Source organism: Chlorocebus sabaeus, chromosome X, assembly GCF_047675955.1.
Source record: "Chlorocebus sabaeus isolate Y175 chromosome X, mChlSab1.0.hap1, whole genome shotgun sequence".
NCBI lineage: Eukaryota > Metazoa > Chordata > Mammalia > Primates > Cercopithecidae > Chlorocebus > Chlorocebus sabaeus.
The window spans coordinates 39,875,432-39,882,133 of NC_132933.1; the positions used below are offsets into that span (position 1 = coordinate 39,875,432).

Genomic DNA, 6,702 nt, shown 5'->3' on the forward strand with positions numbered 1-6,702 from the left:
CAAAATAGATACACATGCAACAAACTAAACAGAACTTAGAAAACATGTGGAGTGAAAAGAGAAATAAATAGAATGACATCTATATCAAAATACCACTTATGTAAACTAAAAATATGCAAGTACAAAACAATAAAACATATTTTACAAGTAGACAAACAGTAAAGGATTAGAATCATTGCCTGGGGGTATGAGAAATTGAAATAGAAAAAAATAATCAAATATGTGTGGTCCTTGCAAGCGGCAATGATAATCAGTGTGACATCAACTGAGGAGTGTGATAAACTCAACTTTCCTCAACAGAGAAACAATAAGAAAAGAAGTTCTTAAAATATAATGAATTCTTTCTTCACATAATTCCCATCCACTCCTTGGTCCTAGTTATATTCTCTATCACAGAAAACAAGTACAATCCTTCTTTCACATATGCCTATGATAGTTCTTACCCCTTTAGGTCCTTTTTATTCTACATACACAGTTCTACCCTCTTGATGGCTTTTCTGAATGTGACAACCGGAAATAAATATATTATTCAAGGTATAGGCTGCCTTAGTTCATTTGGGTTGCTATAGCAAAATACCTTAGACTGGGTAATTTATAAACAACAGAAATTTATTTTTCACAGTTCTGGAAACTGGAAAGTCCAAGATCAAGGTATCAGTACATTTGGTGTCTAATGAGAGCTCGCTCAGCTTCATAGATGGTGCCTTGTTGATGCATCTTTACATGGTGGAAGGGGTGAAGAAGCTCCGTGGAGCCTCTTTTATAAAAGCATTAATACTATTCATGATTCATGAGGGTAGAGCCCTCATGACCTCATCCCCTCCTAAAGGGTCCTCCTCTTAATACCACCACATTAGAGACTAGGCTTCAACATATGAATTGGGAGGCATGAGGACACATTTAGACCATAGCATAGGCTCATCATCACACAGTGGAATAAAACTATTTCATTCCAGACACTATACTTCTCTCAAAGAAGCTTAATCAGAATTAGGGGTACAAACTGTGTGTTTTAACCCTTACCTATCTTGCATCATCACATTTAACCCTGTACTAGGCATACAATGGTAACTTTGTAAATGTTATTTGCTGTTGCATGTCAAATGTACTGTATGATAAACATTATTATAAATGCAGGCCGGGTGCAGTGGCTCACGCCTGTAATCCCAGCACTTTGGGAGGCCGAGGCGGGTGGATCACGAGGTCAGGAGTTCGAGACCAACGTGACCAATATGGTGAAACCCCGTCTCTACTAAAAATACAAAAATTAGCCAGGTGTGGTGGTTCATGCCTGTAAACCCAGCTACTCAGGTGGTTGAGGCAGGAGAATCAGTTGAACCCTGGAGGCGGAGGTTGCAGTGAGCCAAGATTGCACCACTGCACTCCAGCCTAGGCAACAGAGTGAAACTCCGTCTCAAAAAAAAAAAAAAATTATCAGTGTTAAGTGTAAGTCATTGTAGCCAAGCATGCAGTTATCCAGTGGATAGAACTAAATTTTTAAAAATCAGCATAGGCTTACTTTCTTGTACCAGATAGCATATTCCAGACATTACAGCTAATAAAATAAATCTATTATAATCTCAAGTGATAAATTTCAACAAATGATGGAGAACTATAATTTCCTGTAAGTAGTTGGATAAGTCCAAAGGAACTTTACATTAATGAATTCATGTGCAGTGTTTATAAGATAAAATAAAGCAACTATTTTCTGGATGGATTGGGGGTTTAACACAGTGTCAGTAAATGTCATGTCTGTATGAGCAAATATACATGGTTGATTCACTTCTTTTGGTTATGGAAATAGCTGTGTTGCTCTGCTGATGGCTCAGTTAGCAATAATTTCTGACTCCTAACCCCAAATCCATCTAAAATGGTTGATTCAGCTATGCGTGATCATCTCAGAACTGAGTCTACATGTGGATTAACAAAACAGTTAGAGGCCGGGCGTGGTGGCTCATGCCTGTAATCCCAGCACTTTGGGAGACTGAGGCGGGCGGATCACCTGAGGTCGGGAGTTCGAGACCAGCCTGACCAACATGGAGAAACCCCGACTCTACTAAAAATATAAAATTAGCCGGGCGTGATGGCACATCCCTGTAATCCCAGCTACTCGGGAGACTGAGGCGGGAGAATCATTTGAACCCGGGAAGCAGGAGGTGGCAGTGAGCCAAGATCGCACCATTGCACTCCAGCCTTGGCAATGAGAGCGAAACTCTGTCTCAAAAAAAAAAAAAAAAAAAAAAAAAAAAAAAAAAAAAAAACTGTTATAAAAAAACACTAAAGTATCTGTGCCAAAGCAAAATGTCTCTTCATTTTATAACTTTCTACATATGTGCTCCTAATGCAGAATTATATGAATTTTTTGTAGGAAACTGAATGAAGAAGAAATAGGAAATTGAAAGAAAGACTACTCCAGGCTTTATTGGACTTATTTGGGGCATTATTTTTATTCTTATCAGTGCATTCCAAAGTAGAAAAATGTTTCACCTCTTTTCCAATCCAAAGCACACTGAAAAATATCACAAGCTTCCACTTTCTCTCTCCAAAATTGGAAGTTTACTTATAAGACCTAGCATTCGTTTTTCAGGCTCTGATAATGAATGTACCACGACTTCTTGCTGTGTATCTGCCTGGAAACTTTTCATCCCAGAAAGTAAGCATGCTTGGATAAAGCTCATTTGCATATCTAAAACTCAACAGGGCCAAGAAAAGCTTCCATCATCAACAACAACAACAAAAATATACCAAAGTGTAGCAGAAATAGATGTGACTCTCCAAACTTCAAGAAGTCCCATGAGCATCTGGAGATAATCCATCTTGTTGTCTCTTAATTGCCAGTAGGTTTATCACAACTTCCAGTTTGATTTTTAAGGAGGCCGAACTGTAAAAGTATTGTAATTAGCTCACTAAAATGTGCAAGGCAAACTGGGGAATTATAATTCATTCTTTGAAGACTCAGGAAGACAGGAAATCAGGTAAGCAATTCATTCACTTTTCTCAGATACTCTTTAGGCATAGATAAGAGTCAGGAAACTGCACTGACATTCACTTCTGAATGCAGTATACATTTATATTTATTTTACCCAATTTTCATCTATCTTATGCATAATGTCTAAAAAGGAAGGAAGTAGTTATCTTGGGAAAGTTTATCTGTTGTTATCTGAACAATGAAGCTGGCTATTTGCAACACTGTGGTAAGCAAGCTTTAAGTTACAATAGCAATTTGATTTGAATCCCAATAAGCCTAGTATTAGGCATTACAGAACACTTACTAGGCAAAGACTTATTAGGGAAATCAACTTTAGCTTTCCCAACATGCTCATTAAAATTATAGGTCTTAACTTTATTGAAGTATACTCAATATTTATGACTTTCTGGAACAACCTGGATAATCCCTTTCTCAGCATCACTTGTTTGCCTACTAAATATCTACTTCCCCTTCCTTTTTTTTCACCCCCCCCCACCCCGCCCCGAGACAGAGTCATACTCTGTTGCCCAGGCTGGAGTGCGATAGCGTAATCTTGGCTCACTGCAACCTCTGCTGCCAGGGTTCAAGTGATTCTCTTGCCTCAGCCACCTGATTAGTTGGGATTACAGGCACGCACCACCATGCCCGGCTAATTTTTGTATTTTTGGTAGAGACAGGGTTTCACCATGTTGACCAGGCTGGTCTCGAACTCCTGACCTCAAGTAATCTGCCCGCCTTGGCCTCCCAAAGTGCTGGAATTGCAGGCATGAGCCACCGTGCCTGGTTTTTTTCTTACAACAACACAATTTATTTCATGTGTGCACTCCTGCCCCATATGACCCAAGGGCTTAGGATTCTAGTCTCAGTCCCAGACATAAACCTTAATCAATCTATGTCAATTTTTGTGGTTCTATTTTTATTGCCAGTGATTGATTTAAGGGTAATTAGTGGATTGTAGCCAATGAGACATGAATGAAGATCTCTTGGGGGCTTCTGAGAAAGATTTGTTCATTCTTCAGAAGAAGATATAGATAACATTGTACCTTTTCTGCATCTGGACATTGTCATATCTGCATGAGATATATGTAACTGCTGTATCCATCTTGTGACTATTACAAAAACCAGCATTAAGATGAAGCTGATAATGAATTCAGAAAAGTAGAGAAATGCAATGACTCATGTACCTAAATATTTAGAATTTATTCATTCCAGGCTCTTAAGTAATATCATGTGAAAAAGCTGACCACAATTACTCTATCCTATTCTTCTAAGTTCTCCAGGACAATTAATAATAGAGTCTTCATTTGTCCCATATACATTTAAAAAATAAACTAATGGTTAAACATAGATAATTAAATTCACATGTTTATCTCTACTCCTATCTGAAACTTCTAAATAATAATATCATGTTAATAGTGATAACAATAACAGTTGATGATTATTGAACAGGTACTTTGTGTCAGACACTGTTCTAAGTACTTTACATGTACTAACTTCTATGATACAAGTGCCCTTTTATTTTTATTTTTCAACAAGAAAATAAATGAAAAGAAAAAAATAGAAATGCAGACAACTTAAGTAAATGGCCTGTGCTCTCTCAGCTGGTAATATGGCACAGCAAGGATTCCAACCCAAAGAGTTCAGCTTTAGAACCTGTGCCCTCAAATACTATGAGGAATGAAAAGGCATAAACCCATGAGGACAAAGGAACCCCAAGAAGAGACAAAAATTGATGAGAAATATTAGCATAAATTTGAAAGATAGAAAACAGATGGAAGCATGTTGACTGAACAAAGCTAATTAAATCAAGATAGAAATGCTTACAGAAGGAAATGCTGGTAAGAAGCAAATTATTGCAGCCCATGGAAATTGGAAAGGCTCAAGAGTTTGAAACACCAAGTATCTCAAAAGATGATGGAAAAAAATTTACAGGGCAGAAAACAGAGGAATTATTTAAAGACTGTATAAGGAGATACTAGAATCCCAGGTGCTCTTCACTCTAGTAGGTGATCGCACGTCTATTCTTTGGAAAGATTTAAGAAAGCCTCCAGATTGAAATTTCAAGCACAGTGGTGGGTGGAAGAAAGAAACAAAAACAGGGGGATTAAGTGAATTATTTCATAGGAAGAATTGAAATGCCTAAACTCTTCTCAAATACAAGCAACCAGGCAAGAGCTGAGATAATGTATTTTTGAAGAATCAGTGCCTCCTCAAAGGGGAAAAACGTTATCCACAACAAATTGGCAGTCCCCCTTCCGGGTATCTGTGTCTCTATACAATGACTTTACAGTGAATATCACCAGTTAACTAAGAAAATAACAAAGACCTTTCAAATAGCTTTTTAGTTTTACTCTTAAATATAAATGGACAATTCTTTCTTCACTCTTAAATGTGAGTAGAGAGCCAAGGATGTCCGATATTTGATGAAAACTTTCAATGTGAAACATAGGCTGAAATGAACAAATAGAAAAAGGAAACAAACAGAAACAGAGACAATGCGAGAAAGCATAAGAAAGATTTAAGAAAAATTCTAGCACCTTAGAGAAAGAAAATATATAGGATCATGATAGATTGCCATATAGAAAGAGAAAAGTCTCTTTTTGTCCACCTTTACTGAGGTATAATTGACAAAAATTACAAATATTTACAGTGTATAATGTGATATTTTTATATATGTATACATTGTCTCATGATGGCTACAATCAAACCAATTAACACATTAATCACCTCACATATCTTTGTATGTGTGTGTGGTGAGAACATTTAAGATTTATTCTCTTGGCGTGCCGGATCATGGCGCAGGGGCAGCGCCAGTTCCAGGCGCACAAGCCCTCAAAGAGTAAAGGCAGCGGCGGCCTCTGAAAAGAATCGGGCCCGAGAAAAGGCGGTAGTGTTATCTCTCCCAAGAAGGCGCGCGTTGTGCAGCAGCAAAAGCTCAAGAAGAACCTAGAAGTCGGGATCCGGAAGAAGATCAAGCATGACGTGGTGATGAAAGCCAGCAGCAGCCTGCCCAAGAAGCTGGCACTGCTGAAGGCCCCGGTCAAGAAGAACGGGGTGGTTGCCGCCACCTTCTCCAACCAGACACCTTCCTGAGGACGCTGGCCCCAGCGCAGGCCAACACCCAACCCCCTACCTCCATATGGGATCTTACAAGTGATCCCACACTCTATACTGTCAGGAAGAGGATCCAGTCCCCCAGCACTGGGCTTCACCTAGAACTCCAGCAGGGGCCAAGGGTGCTGAGAACCCGGCAATGACCAGGAAGATAAAGTCACCAACTTCATCTGTCCCCGTGCCCCTTCCCAGGTCCTGCCTCCACAGGTTTAACCCAGAACAATAAATCTGGCTTTATCATCCCTCTTGAAAAAAAAAAAAAAAAATTATTCTCCCAGTAAATTTCAAGTATACAATACAGTATTACTAACTACTGTCACCATGCTGTTCAAGAAAAAATCTTGAAAATTAAATAATATCAAAACTTCTAGAAAAATCATCAAAAGAAGTTAAAAGCAAAGTCGAGGACTTGTACAGAAGGTAGAACATCAAAGCTATAAAGTAATAATTACAATATAATAAAAAATATATATAGCTCTTATGTGTTAGGCACTGTTCTGAGCACTCTGCAAGCATTAATTCATTTTCTCTTAGCAACAAACCTTAAGATAGACACTATTCAATTTCTATATAGGGACACTGAGTAACAGAGAAGACAAGTGACTTGTCCAAAGTCAAAA

At 38.4% G+C, this 6,702-nt stretch overlaps 1 pseudogene; it reads left to right on the forward strand.

Annotated features, from left to right (window-relative positions):
• The first annotated feature begins 5,761 nt into the window (after positions 1-5,761).
• Positions 5,762-6,061, forward strand: LOC103232510 (leydig cell tumor 10 kDa protein homolog pseudogene; annotated as a pseudogene).
• The last annotated feature ends 641 nt before the right edge of the window (positions 6,062-6,702 follow it).